Source organism: Ascaphus truei, chromosome 3 (genome assembly GCF_040206685.1).
Source record: "Ascaphus truei isolate aAscTru1 chromosome 3, aAscTru1.hap1, whole genome shotgun sequence".
NCBI classification, from domain to species: Eukaryota; Metazoa; Chordata; class Amphibia; order Anura; family Ascaphidae; genus Ascaphus; species Ascaphus truei.
Genome location: NC_134485.1, coordinates 439,454,085 through 439,467,602, shown reverse-complemented (window position 1 = coordinate 439,467,602; position 13,518 = coordinate 439,454,085).

Below are 13,518 nucleotides of genomic sequence, written 5' to 3'. Positions count from 1 at the left end.
CTGCACACACAGACACCTGTGTCATACGTCTCCATGCTGCACACACACCTGTGTCATACGTATCCCTTCTGCACACACACACACCTGTGTCATATGTCCCCGGCTGCAGATACACACCTGTGTCATACATCTCCCTGCTGCACACACACACCTGTGTCATACGTCTACCTGATGTACATACACACATGTGTCATACGTCTCCTAGCTGCACACACACCTGTGTCATACATCTCCCTGCTGCACACACACACGTGTCATACGTCTTCCTGCTGCACACAGACCTGTGTCATACGTCTCCCTGCTGCACATACACAACTGTGTCATACGTCTCCCTGCTGCATACACAACTGTGTCATACGTCTCCCTTCTGCAAACACACACCTGTGTCATATCTCCCTGCTGCATATACCAGTGTCATACGTCTCACTGCTGCACGCACACACCTGTGTCATACGTCTCCCTGCTGCACAAACACACCTGTGTCATATGTGTCATACGTGTCATACGTCTCCCTGCTGCACATACGCACCTGTGTCATAAGTCTCTCTGCTGCACATACATACCTGTGTCATATGTCTCCCTTCTGCACACAAACACACCTGTGTCATATGTCCCCGGCTGCACATACACACCTGTGTCATACTTCTCCCTGCTGCACACACACCTGTGTCATACGTCTACCTGCTGCACATACACACCTGTGTCATACATCTCCTAGCTGCACACACACACCTGTGTCATACATCTCCTTGCTGCACACACACCTGAGTCATACGTCTCCTTGCTGCACATACACACCTGTGTCATACGTCTCCCTGCTGCACAGACACCTGTGTCATACGTCTCCCTGCTGCACACACACACACCTGGTTCCTACGTCTCCCTGCTGCACACACTCACCTTTGTCATACATGTCATACGTCTCCCTGCTGCACAGACACACCTGTGCCGTACGTATCCCTGCTGCACAGACACACCTGTTTCATACGTCTCCCTGCTGCACACACACACCTGTGTCATATGTCTCCCTGCTGCACACACACCTGTGTCATATGTCTTCCTGCAGCACATAGACCTGTGTCATACGTATCCCTGCTGCATACTCAACTGTGTCATACGTCTCCCTGTTGCAAACACACACCTGTGTCATATGTCTCCCTGCTGCACACACCTGTGTCATACGTCTCCCTGCTGCACAAACACACCTGTGTCATATGTGTCATACGTGTCATAAGTCTCCCTGCTGCACATACGCACCTGTGTCATAAGTCTCTCTGCTGCACATACATACCTGTGACATATGTCTCCTTGCTGCACACACACACCTGTGTCATACGTCTCCCTGCTGCACACACACACACACACACACACCTGTGTCATGCATCTCCCTGTGTCATATGTGTCATACGTGTCATACGTCTCCCTGCTGCATACACAACTGTGTCATACGTCTCCCTGCTGCAAACACACACCTGTGTCATATCTCCCTGCTGCATATACCAGTGTCATACGTCTCACTGCTGCACGCACACACCTGTGTCATACGTCTCCCTGCTGCACAAACACACCTGTGTCATATGTGTCATACGTGTCATACGTCTCCCTGCTGCACATACGCACCTGTGTCATAAGTCTCTCTGCTGCACATACATACCTGTGTCATATGTCTCCTTGCTGCACACAGACACCTGTGTCATACGTCTCCCTGCTGCACACACACCTGTGTCATACGTCTCCCTGCTGCACACACAGACACCTGTGTCATACGTCTCCATGCTGCACACACACCTGTGTCATACGTCTCCCTGCTGCACACACACCTGTGTCATACGTCTCCCTGCTGCACATACACACCTGTGTAATACGTCTCCCTGCTGCACAGACACACACCTGTGTCATACGTCTCCCTGCTGCACAGACACATCTGTGCCATTCGTCAACCTGCTGCACATACACACCTGTGTCATACGTCTACCTGCTGCATATACATACCTGTGCCATACGTCTCCCTGCTGCACAGACACCTGTGTCATACGTCTCCCTGCTGCGCACACACACCTTTGTCATACATGTCATACGTCTCCCTGCTGCACAGACACACCTGTGCCGTACGTATCCCTGCTGCACAGACACACCTGTATCATACGTCTCCCTGCTGCACACACACACACCTGTGTCATATGTCTCCCTGCTGCACAAACACCTGTGTCATATGTCTTCCTGCTGCACACAGACCTGTGTCATACGTCTCCCTGCTGCACATACACAACTGTGTCATACGTCTCCATGCTGCACACACACCTGTGTCATACATCTCCCTTCTGCACACACACACACACACCTGTGTCATGTGTCCTCGGCTGCACATACACACCTGTGTCATACGTCTCCCTGCTGCACACACACCTGTGTCATACGTCTCCCGGCTGAACACATACCTGTGTTATATGTCTCCTGGATACACACACCTGTGTCATACGTGTCATACGTCTCCCTGCTGCACACAAACACCTGTGTCATATGTCTCCCTGCTGCATATACCAGTGTCATACGTCTCCCTGCTGCACGCACACACCTGTGTCATACGTCTCCCTGCTGCACAAACACACCTGTGTCATATGTGTCATAAGTGTCATACGTCTCCCTGCTGCACATACGCACCTGTGTCATAAGTCTCTCTGCTGCACATACATACCTGTGACATATGTCTCCTTGCTGCACACACACACCTGTGTCATACGTCTCCCTGCTGCACACACACACACACATACCTGTGTCATGCATCTCCCTGCTGCACACACAGACACCTGTGTCATATGTCTCCATGCTGCACACACACCTGTGTCATACGTCTCCCTTCTGCACACACACCTGTGTCATATGTCCCCGGCTGCACATACACACCTGTGTCATACGTCTCCCTGCTGCACACACACACACACACACACACTAGTGTCATACGTCTACCTGCTGCACATACACACCTGTGTCATACGTCTCCTAGCTGCACACACACACCTGTGTCATACATCTCCTTGCTGCACACACACCTGAGTCATACGTCTCCTTGCTGCACATACACACCTGTGTCATACGTCTCCCTGCTGCACATACACACCTGTGTAATACGTCTCCCTGCTGCACAGACACACACCTGTGTCATACGTCTCCCTGCTGCACAGACACATCTGTGCCATTCGTCTACCTACTGCACATACATACCTGTGTCATACGTCTCCCTGCTGCACACACACACCTGTGTCATACGTCTCCCTGCTGCACACACACACCTGTGTCATACATTTCCCTGCTGCACACACACACTCACCTATGTCATAAGTCTCCCTGCTGCACATACACACCTGTTTCATACATCTACCTGCTGCACATATATACCTGTGCCATACGTCTCCCTGCTGCACAGACATTTGTGTCATACATCTCCCTGCTGGACACAAACACCTATGTGATACATCTCCCTGCTTCACACACACCTGTGTCATACGTCTCCCGGCTGAACACATACCTGTGTTATATGTCTCCTGGCTACACACACCTGTGTCATACGTGTCATACGTCTCCCTGCTGCACACAAACACCTGTGTCATATGTCTCCCTGCTGCACACACACCTGTGTCATACGTCTCCCTGCTGCACATACACACCTGTGTCATACGTCTCCCTGCTGCACACACACCTGTGTCATACGTCTCCCGGCTGAACACATACCTGTGTCATATGTCTCCTGGCTACACACTCCTGTGTTATACGTGTCATACGTCTCCCTGCTGCACACACACACCTGTGTCATATGTCTCCCTGCTGCACACACACACCTGTGTCATACGTCTTCCTGCTGCACACAGACCTGTGTCATACGTCTCCCTGCTGCACATACACAACTGTGTCATACGTCTCCCTGCTGCATACACAACTGTGTCATACGTCTCCCTGCTGCACGCACACACCTGTGTCATACGTCTCCCTGCTGCACAAACACACCTGTGTCATATGTGTCATACATGTCATACGTCTCCCTGCTGCACATATGCACCTGTATCATAAGTCTCTCTGCTGCACTTACATACCTGTGTCATATGTCTCCTTGCTGCACACGCACACACCTGTGTCATACGTCTCCCTGCTGCTCACACACACACACACACACACACAAACATACCTGTGTCATACGTCTCCCTGGTGCACACACACCTGTATTTTATGTCTTTTTTTTCATACGTTTCCCTGCTGCACACACACACACCTGTGTCATGCATCTCCCTGCTGCAGAAACAGACACCTGTGTCATACGTCTCCATGCTGCACACACACCTGTGTCATACATCTCCCTTTTGCACACACACACACACACCTGTGTCATATGTCCCCGGCTGCACATACACACCTGTGTCATACGTCTCCCTGCTGCACACACACCTGTGTCATACGTCTACCTGCTGCACATACACACCTGTGTCATACGTCTCCTAGCTGCACACACACCTGTGTCATACATCTCCTTGCTGCACACACACCTGTGTCATATGTCCCCGGCTGCACATACACCTGTGTCATACGTCTACCTGCTGCACATACACACCTGTGTCATGTGTCCCCGGCTGCACATACACCTGTGTCATACGTCTACCTGCTGCACATACACACCTGTGTCATACGTCTCCTAGCTGCACACACACCTGTGTCATACATCTCCTTGCTGCACACACACCTGTGTCATACGTGTCATACGTCTCCCTGCTGCACACAAACACCTGTTTCATCCGTCTCCCTGCTGCACATTCACCTGTGTCATATGTCTCACTGTTGCACACACACACACCTGTGTCATACGTCTCCCGGCTGCACACACACATGTGTCCTACGTCTCCCTAATGTGCACACACACCTTTGTCATACATGTCATATGTCTCCCTGCTGCACCGACACACCTGTGCCATACGTATCCCTGCTGCACAGACACACCTGTGTCATACGTCTCCCTGCTGCACACACACACCTATGTCATACGTCTTCCTGCTGCACACAGACCTGTGTCATACGTCTCCCTGCTGCACATACACAACTGTGTCATACGTCTCCCTGCTGCATACACAACTGTGTCATACGTCTCCCTGCTGCAAACACACACCTGTGTCATATGTCTCCCTTCTGCACACACACACACACACACACCTGTGTCATATGTCCCCGGCTGCACATACACACCTGTGTCATACGTCTCCCTGCTGCACACACACACCTGTGTCATACGTCTCCCTGCTGCACATACACAACTGTGTCATACGTCTCCCTGCTGCATACACAACTGTGTCATATGTCTCCCTGCTGCACACACACCTGTGTCATACGTCTCCCTGCTGCACATACACACCCGTGTCATACATCTCCCTGCTGCACACACACCTGTGTCATACGTCTCCCGGCTGAACACATACCTGTGTCATATGTCTCCTGGCTACACACTCCTGTGTTATACGTGTCATACGTCTCCCTGCTGCACACACACACCTGTGTCATATGTCTCCCTGCTGCACACACACACACCTGTGTCATACGTCTTCCTGCTGCACACAGACTTGTGTCATACGTCTCCCTGCTGCACATACACACCTGTGTCATACGTTTCCCTGCTGCACATATACAACTGTGTCATACGTCTCCCTGCTGCATACACAACTGTGTCATACGTCTCCCTGCTGCACGCACACACCTGTGTCATACGTCTCCCTGCTGCACAAACACACCTGTGTCATATGTGTCATACGTGTCATACGTCTCCCTGCTGCACATATGCACCTGTGTCATGAGTCTCTCTGCTGCACTTACATACCTGTGTCATATGTCTCCTTGCTGCACACGCACACACCTGTGTCATACGTCTCCCTGCTGCTCACACACACACACACAAACATACCTGTGTCATATGTCTCCCTGGTGCATACACACCTGTATTGTATGTCTTTATTTTCATACGTCTCCCTGCTGCACACACACACACCTGTGTCATACATCTCCCTGCTGCACACACAGACACCTGTGTCATACGTCTCCATGCTGCACACACACCTGTGTCATACGTCTCCCTTCTGCACACACACACACACACCTCTGTCATATGTCCCCGGCTGCGCATACACACCTGTGTCATACGTCTCCCTGCTGCACACACACCTGTGTCATACGTCTACCTGCTGCACATACACACCTGTGTCATACGTCTCCTAGCTGCACACACACCTGTGTCATACATCTGCTTGCTGCACACACACCTGAGTCATACGTCTCCCTTCTGCACAGACACACCTGTGCCATACGTCTCCCTGCTGCACACACACACCTATGTGATACGTCTCCCTGCTGCACATACACACCTGTCATATGTCTCCCTTCTGCACAGACACACCTGTGCCATACGTCTCCCTGCTGCACATACATACCTATGTGATACGTCTCCCTGCTGCACACACACCTGTGTCATACGTGTCATACGTCTCCCTGCTGCACACAAACACCTGTTTCATCCGTCTCCCTGCTGCACATTCACCTGTGTCATATGTCTCACTGTTGCACACACACACACACCTGTGTCATACGTCTCCCGGCTGCACACACACATGTGTGCTACGTCTCCCTGCTGTGCACACACACCTTTGTCATACATGTCATATGTCTCCCTGCTGCACAGACACACCTGTGCCATACGTATCCCTGCTGCACAGACACACCTGTGTCATACGTCTCCCTGCTGCACACACTAACCTGTGTCAAAAGTCTCCCTGCTGCGCACACACCTGTGCCATACGTCTCCCTGCTGCACACACACCTGTGTCATACGTCTCCCTGCTGCACACACACACCTATGTCATACGTCTTCCTGCTGCACACAGACCTGTGTCATACGTCTCCCTGCTGCACATACACAACTGTGTCATACGTCTCCCTGCTGCATACACAACTGTGTCATACGTCTCCCTGCTGCAAACACACACCTGTGTCATATGTCTCCCTTCTGCACACACACACACACACACACACACACACACACACACACACACACACACACACACACACACCTGTGTCATATGTACCCGGCTGCACATACACACCTGTGTCATACGTCTCCCTGCTGCACACACACACCTGTGTCATACGTCTTCCTGCTGCACACAGACCTGTGTCATACGTCTCCCTGCTGCACATACACAACTGTGTCATACGTCTCCCTGCTGCATACACAACTGTGTCATACGTCTCCCTGCTGCAAACACACACCTGTGTCATATGTCTCCCTGCTGCATTTACCAGTGTCATACGTCTCCCTGCTGCACGCACACACCTGTGTCATACGTCTCCCTGCTGCACAAACATACCTGTGTCATATGTGTCATACGTGTCATATGTCTCCCTGCTGCACATACACACCTGTGTCATATGTCTCCCTTCTGCACACACACACACACACCTGTGTCATATGTCCCCGGCTGCACATACACACCTGTGTCATACGTCTCCCTGCTGCACACACACCTGTGTCATACGCCTACCTGCTGCACATACACACCTGTGTCATACATCTCCTAGCTGCACACACACACCTGTGTCATACATTTCCTTGCTGCACACACACCTGAGTCATACGTCTCCTTGCTGCACATACACACCTGTGCCATACGTCTCCCTGCTGCACACACACACACCTGTGTCATACGTCTCCCTTCTGCACAGACACACCTGTGCCATACGTCTCCCTGCTGCACACACACACCTATGTGATACGTCTCCCTGCTGCACATACACACCTGTCATACGTCTCCCTTCTGCACAGACACACCTGTGCCATACGTCTCCCTGCTGCACATACACACCTATGTGATATGTCTCCCTGCTGCACACAAACACCTGTTTCATCCATCTCCCTGCTGCACATTCACCTGTGTCATATGTCTCCCTGTTGCACACACACACACACACACCTGTGTCATACGTCTCCCGGCTGCACACACACACCTTTGTCATACATCTCCCTGCTGCACACACACACACCTGTGTCCTACGTCTCCCTGCTGCGCACACACACCTTTGTCATACATGTCATACGTCTCCCTGCTGCACAGACACACCTGTGCCATACGTCTCCCTGCTGCACAGACACACCTGTGCCATACGTATCCCTGCTGCACAGACACACCTGTGCCATACGTATCCCTGCTGCACAGACACACCTGTGTCATACGTCTCCCTGCTGCACACACAAACCTGTGTCAAACGTCTCCCTGCTGCGCACACACCTGTGCCATACGTCTCACTGCTGCACACACACCTGTGTTATACGTCTCCCTGCTGCACACACACACCTGTGTAATACATCTCCCTGCTGCACACACACACTCACCTATGTCATAAGTCTCCCTGCTGCACATACACACCTGTTTCATACATCTACCTGCTGCATATACATACCTGTGACATACGTCTCCCTGCTGCACAGACACCTGTGTCATACGTCTCCCTGCTGCACAGAAACACCTATGTGATACGTCTCCCTGCTGCACACACACCTGTGTCATACGTCTCCCTGCTGCACACACTTACCTGTGTCAAACGTCTCCCTGCTGCGCACACACCTGTGCCATACGTCTCCCTGCTGCACACACACCTGTGTCATACGTCTCCCTGCTGCACACACACACCTATGTCATACGTCTTCCTGCTGCACACAGACCTGTGTCATACGTCTCCCTGCTGCACATACACAACTGTGTCATACGTCTCCCTGCTGCATACACAACTGTGTCATACGTCTCCCTGCTGCAAACACACACCTGTGTCATATGTCTCCCTTCTGCACACACACACACACACACACACACACCTGTGTCATATGTCCCCGGTTGCACATACACACCTGTGTCATACGTCTCCCTGCTGCACACACACATCTGTGTCTTACGTCTTCCTGCTGCACACAGACCTGTGTCATACGTCTCCCTGCTGCACATACACAACTGTGTCATACGTCTCCCTGCTGCATACACAACTGTGTCATACGTCTCCCTGCTGCAAACACACACCTGTGTCATACGTCTCCCTGTTGCATATACCAGTGTCATACGTCTCCCTGCTGCACGCACACACCTGTGTCATACGTCTCCCTGCTGCACAAACATACATGTGTCATATGTGTCATACGTGTCATATGTCTCCCTGCTGCACATCCGCACCTGTGTCATATGTCTCCCTTCTGCACACACACACACACCTGTGTGATATGTCCCCGGCTGCACATACACACCTGTGTCATACGTCTCCCTGCTGCACACACACCTGTGTCATACGCCTACCTGCTGCACACACACCTGTGTCATACATTTCCTTTCTGCACACACACCTGAGTCATACGTCTCCTTGCTGCACATACACACCTGTGCCATACGTCTCCCTGCTGCACACACACACAACTGTGTCATACATCTCCCTTCTGCACAGACACACCTGTGCCATACGTCTCCCTGCTGCACACACACACCTATGTGATACGTCTCCCTGCTGCACATACACACCTGTCATACGTCTCCCTTCTGCACAGACACACCTGTGCCATACGTCTCCCTGCTGCACATACACACCTATGTGATACGTCTACCTGCTGCACACACACCTGTGTCATACGTGTCATATGTCTCCCTGCTGCACACAAACACCTGTTTCATCCATCTCCCTGCTGCACATTCACCTGTGTCATATGTCTCCCTGTTGCACACACACACACACACACACCTGTGTCCTAAGTCTCCCTGCTGTGCTCACACACCTTTGTCATACATGTCATACGTCTACCTGCTGCACAGACACACCTGTGCCATACGTATCCCTGCTGCACAGACACACCTGTGTCATACGTCTCCCTGCTGCACACACAAACCTGTGTCAAACGTCTCCCTGCTGCGCACACACCTGTGCAATACGTCTCACTGCTGCACACACACCTGTGTCATACGTCTCCCTGCTGCACACAAACACCTATGTGATACGTCTCCCTGCTGCACACACACCTGTGTCATACGTCTCCCTGCTGCACATACACACCTGTGTCATACGTCTCCCTGCTGCACACACACCTGTGTCATACGTCTCCTGGCTAAACACATACCTGTGTCATATGTCTCCTGGCTACACACACCTGTATCATACGTCTCCCTGCTGCACAGACACACCTGTGTCATGCGTCTCCCTGCTGCACACACATCTGTGTCATATGTCTCCCTGCTGCACACACACACCTGTGTCATACGTCTTCCTGCTGCACACAGACCTGTGTCATACGTCTCCATTCTGCACATACACAACTGTGTCATACGTCTCCCTGCTGCATACACAACTGTGTCATACGTCTCCCTGCTGCACATACACACCTGTATCATATGTCTCCTTGCTGCACACACACACCTGTCATACGTCTCCCTGCTGCACACACACTTGTGTCATACGTCTCCCTGCTGCACATACACACTTGTGTCATACGTCTCCCTGCTGCACATACATACCTGTGTCATACATCTCCCTGGGGCACAGAAACTGTTTTTCATACTCCCTGCTGCACATAATGTACACACCTGTGCCATACGTCTCCCTGCTGCACACACACACACCTGTGTCATACGTCTCCCTTCTGCACAGACACACCTGTGCCATACGTCTCCCTGCTGCACATACACACCTAAGTGATATGTCTCCCTGCTGCACACACACCTGTGTCATACGTGTCATATGTCTCCCTGCTGCACACAAATACCTCTTTCATCCATCTCCCTGCTGCACATTCACCTGTGTCATATGTCTCCCTGTTGCACACACACACACACACCTGTGTCCTACGTCTCCCTGCTGCGCACACACACTTTTGTCATACATGTCATACGTCTCCCTGATGCACAGACACACCTGTGCCATATGTATCCCTGCTGCACAGACACACCTGAGTCATACGTCTCCCTGCTGCACACACAAACCTGTGTCAAACGTCTCCCTGCTGCACACACACCTGTGCCATACGTCTCACTGCTGCACACACCTGTGTCATACGTCTCCCTGCTGCACACACACACTCACCTATGTCATAAGTCTCCCTGCTGCACATACACACCTGTTTCATACATCTACCTGCTGCACATACATACCTGTGACATACGTCTCCCTGCTGCACAGACACCTGTGTCATACGTCTCCCTGCTGCACACAAACACCTATGTGATACGTCTCCCTGCTGCACACACACCTGTGTCATACGTCTCCCTGCTGCACATACACACCTGTGTCATACGTCTCCCTGCTGCACACACACCTGTGTCATACGTCTCCTGGCTGAACACATACCTGTGTCATATGTCTCCTGGCTACACACACCTGTGTCATACGTCTCCCTGCTGCACAGACACACCTGTGTCATGCGTCTCCCTGCTGCACACACACCTGTGTCATATGTCTCCCTGCTGCACACACACACCTGTGTCATACGTCTTCCTGCTGCACACAGACCTGTGTCATACGTCTCCATTCTGCACATACAAAACTGTGTCATACGTCTCCCTGCTGCACATACACACCTGTACCATATGTCTCCTTGCTGCACACACACACCTGTCATACGTCTCCCTGCACACACACACCTGTGTCATACGTCTCCCTTCTGCACAGACACACCTGTGCCATACGTCTCCCTGCTGCACACACACACACTTGTGTCATACGTCTCCATGCTGCACATACACACCAGTGTCATACGTCTCCTAACTGCTCATACATACCTGTGTCATTCATCTCCCTGGGGCACAGACAACTGTGTTACATACGTCTCCCTGCTGCACATACGCACCTGTGTCATAAGTCTCTCTGCTGCACATACACACCTGTATCATATGTCTCCTTGCTGCACACACACACCTGTCATACGTCTCCCTGCTGCACACACACTTGTGTCATACGTCTCCCTGCTGCACATACACACCTGTGTCATACGTCTCCTAACTGCTCATACATACCTGTGTCATACATCTCCCTGGGGCACAGACAACTGTGTTTCATACTCCCTGCTGCACACACACACGTGTCATACGTCTCCCTGCTGCACACACACATCTGTGTTATACTTCTCCCTGCTGCACACACACACACCTGTATCCTACGTCTCCCTGCTGCACACACACCTGTGTCATACGTCTCCCTGCTACAAACACACACCTGTGTCATATGTCTCCCAGCTGCACTTACACACCTTTGTCATACATCTCCCTGCTGTACATACATGTGTCATACGTCTCCCTGCTGCACATACACACCTGTGTCATACGTCTCTCTGCTGCACATTCACACCTGTGTAATACATCTCCCTGCTGCACATTCACCTGTGTCATACATCTCCATGCTGCACACACACCTGTGTCATATGTCTCCCTGCTGCACACACACACACACACACACACACCTGTGTCATATGTCCCCGGCTGCACATACACACCTGTGTCATACGTCTCCCTGCTGCACACACACACCTGTGTCATACTTCTTCCTGCTGCACATACACACATGTGTCAAACGTCTCCCTTCTGCACAGACACACCTGTGCCGTACGTGTCCCTTCTGCACAGACACACCTGTGCCATACGTCTCCCTGCTGCACACACACCTGTGTCATACGTCTCCTGGCTGAACACATACCTGTGTCATATGTCTCCTGGCTACACACACCTGTGTCATACGTCTCCCTGCTGCACAGACACACCTGTGTCATGCGTCTCCCTGCTGCACACACACCTGTGTCATATGTCTCCCTGCTGCATACACACACCTGTGTCATACGTCTTCCTGCTGCACACAGACATGTGTCATACGTCTCCATTCTGCACATACACAACTGTGTCATACGTCTCCCTGCTGCACATACACACCTGTATCATATGTCTCCTTGCTGCACACACACACCTGTCATACGTCTCCCTGCTGCACACACACTTGTGTCATACGTCTCCCTGCTGCACATACACACCAGTGTCATACGTCTCCTAACTGCTCATACATACCTTTGTCATACATCTCCCTGGGGCACAGACAACTGTGTTTCATACGTCTCCCTGCTGCACATACGCACCTGTGTCATAAGTCTCTCTGCTGCACATACACACCTGTATCATATGTCTCCTTGCTGCACACACACACCTGTCATACGTCTCCCTGCTGCACACACACTTGTGTCATACGTCTCCCTGCTGCACATACACACCTGTGTCATACGTCTCCTAACTGCTCATACATACCTGTGTCATACATCTCCCTGGGGCACAGACAACTGTGTTTCATACTCCCTGCTGCACACACACACGTGTCATACGTCTCCCTGCTGCACACACACATCTGTGTTATACTTCTCCCTGTTGCACACACACACACCTGTATCCTACGTCTCCCTGCTGCACACACACATCTGTGTTATACTTATCCCTT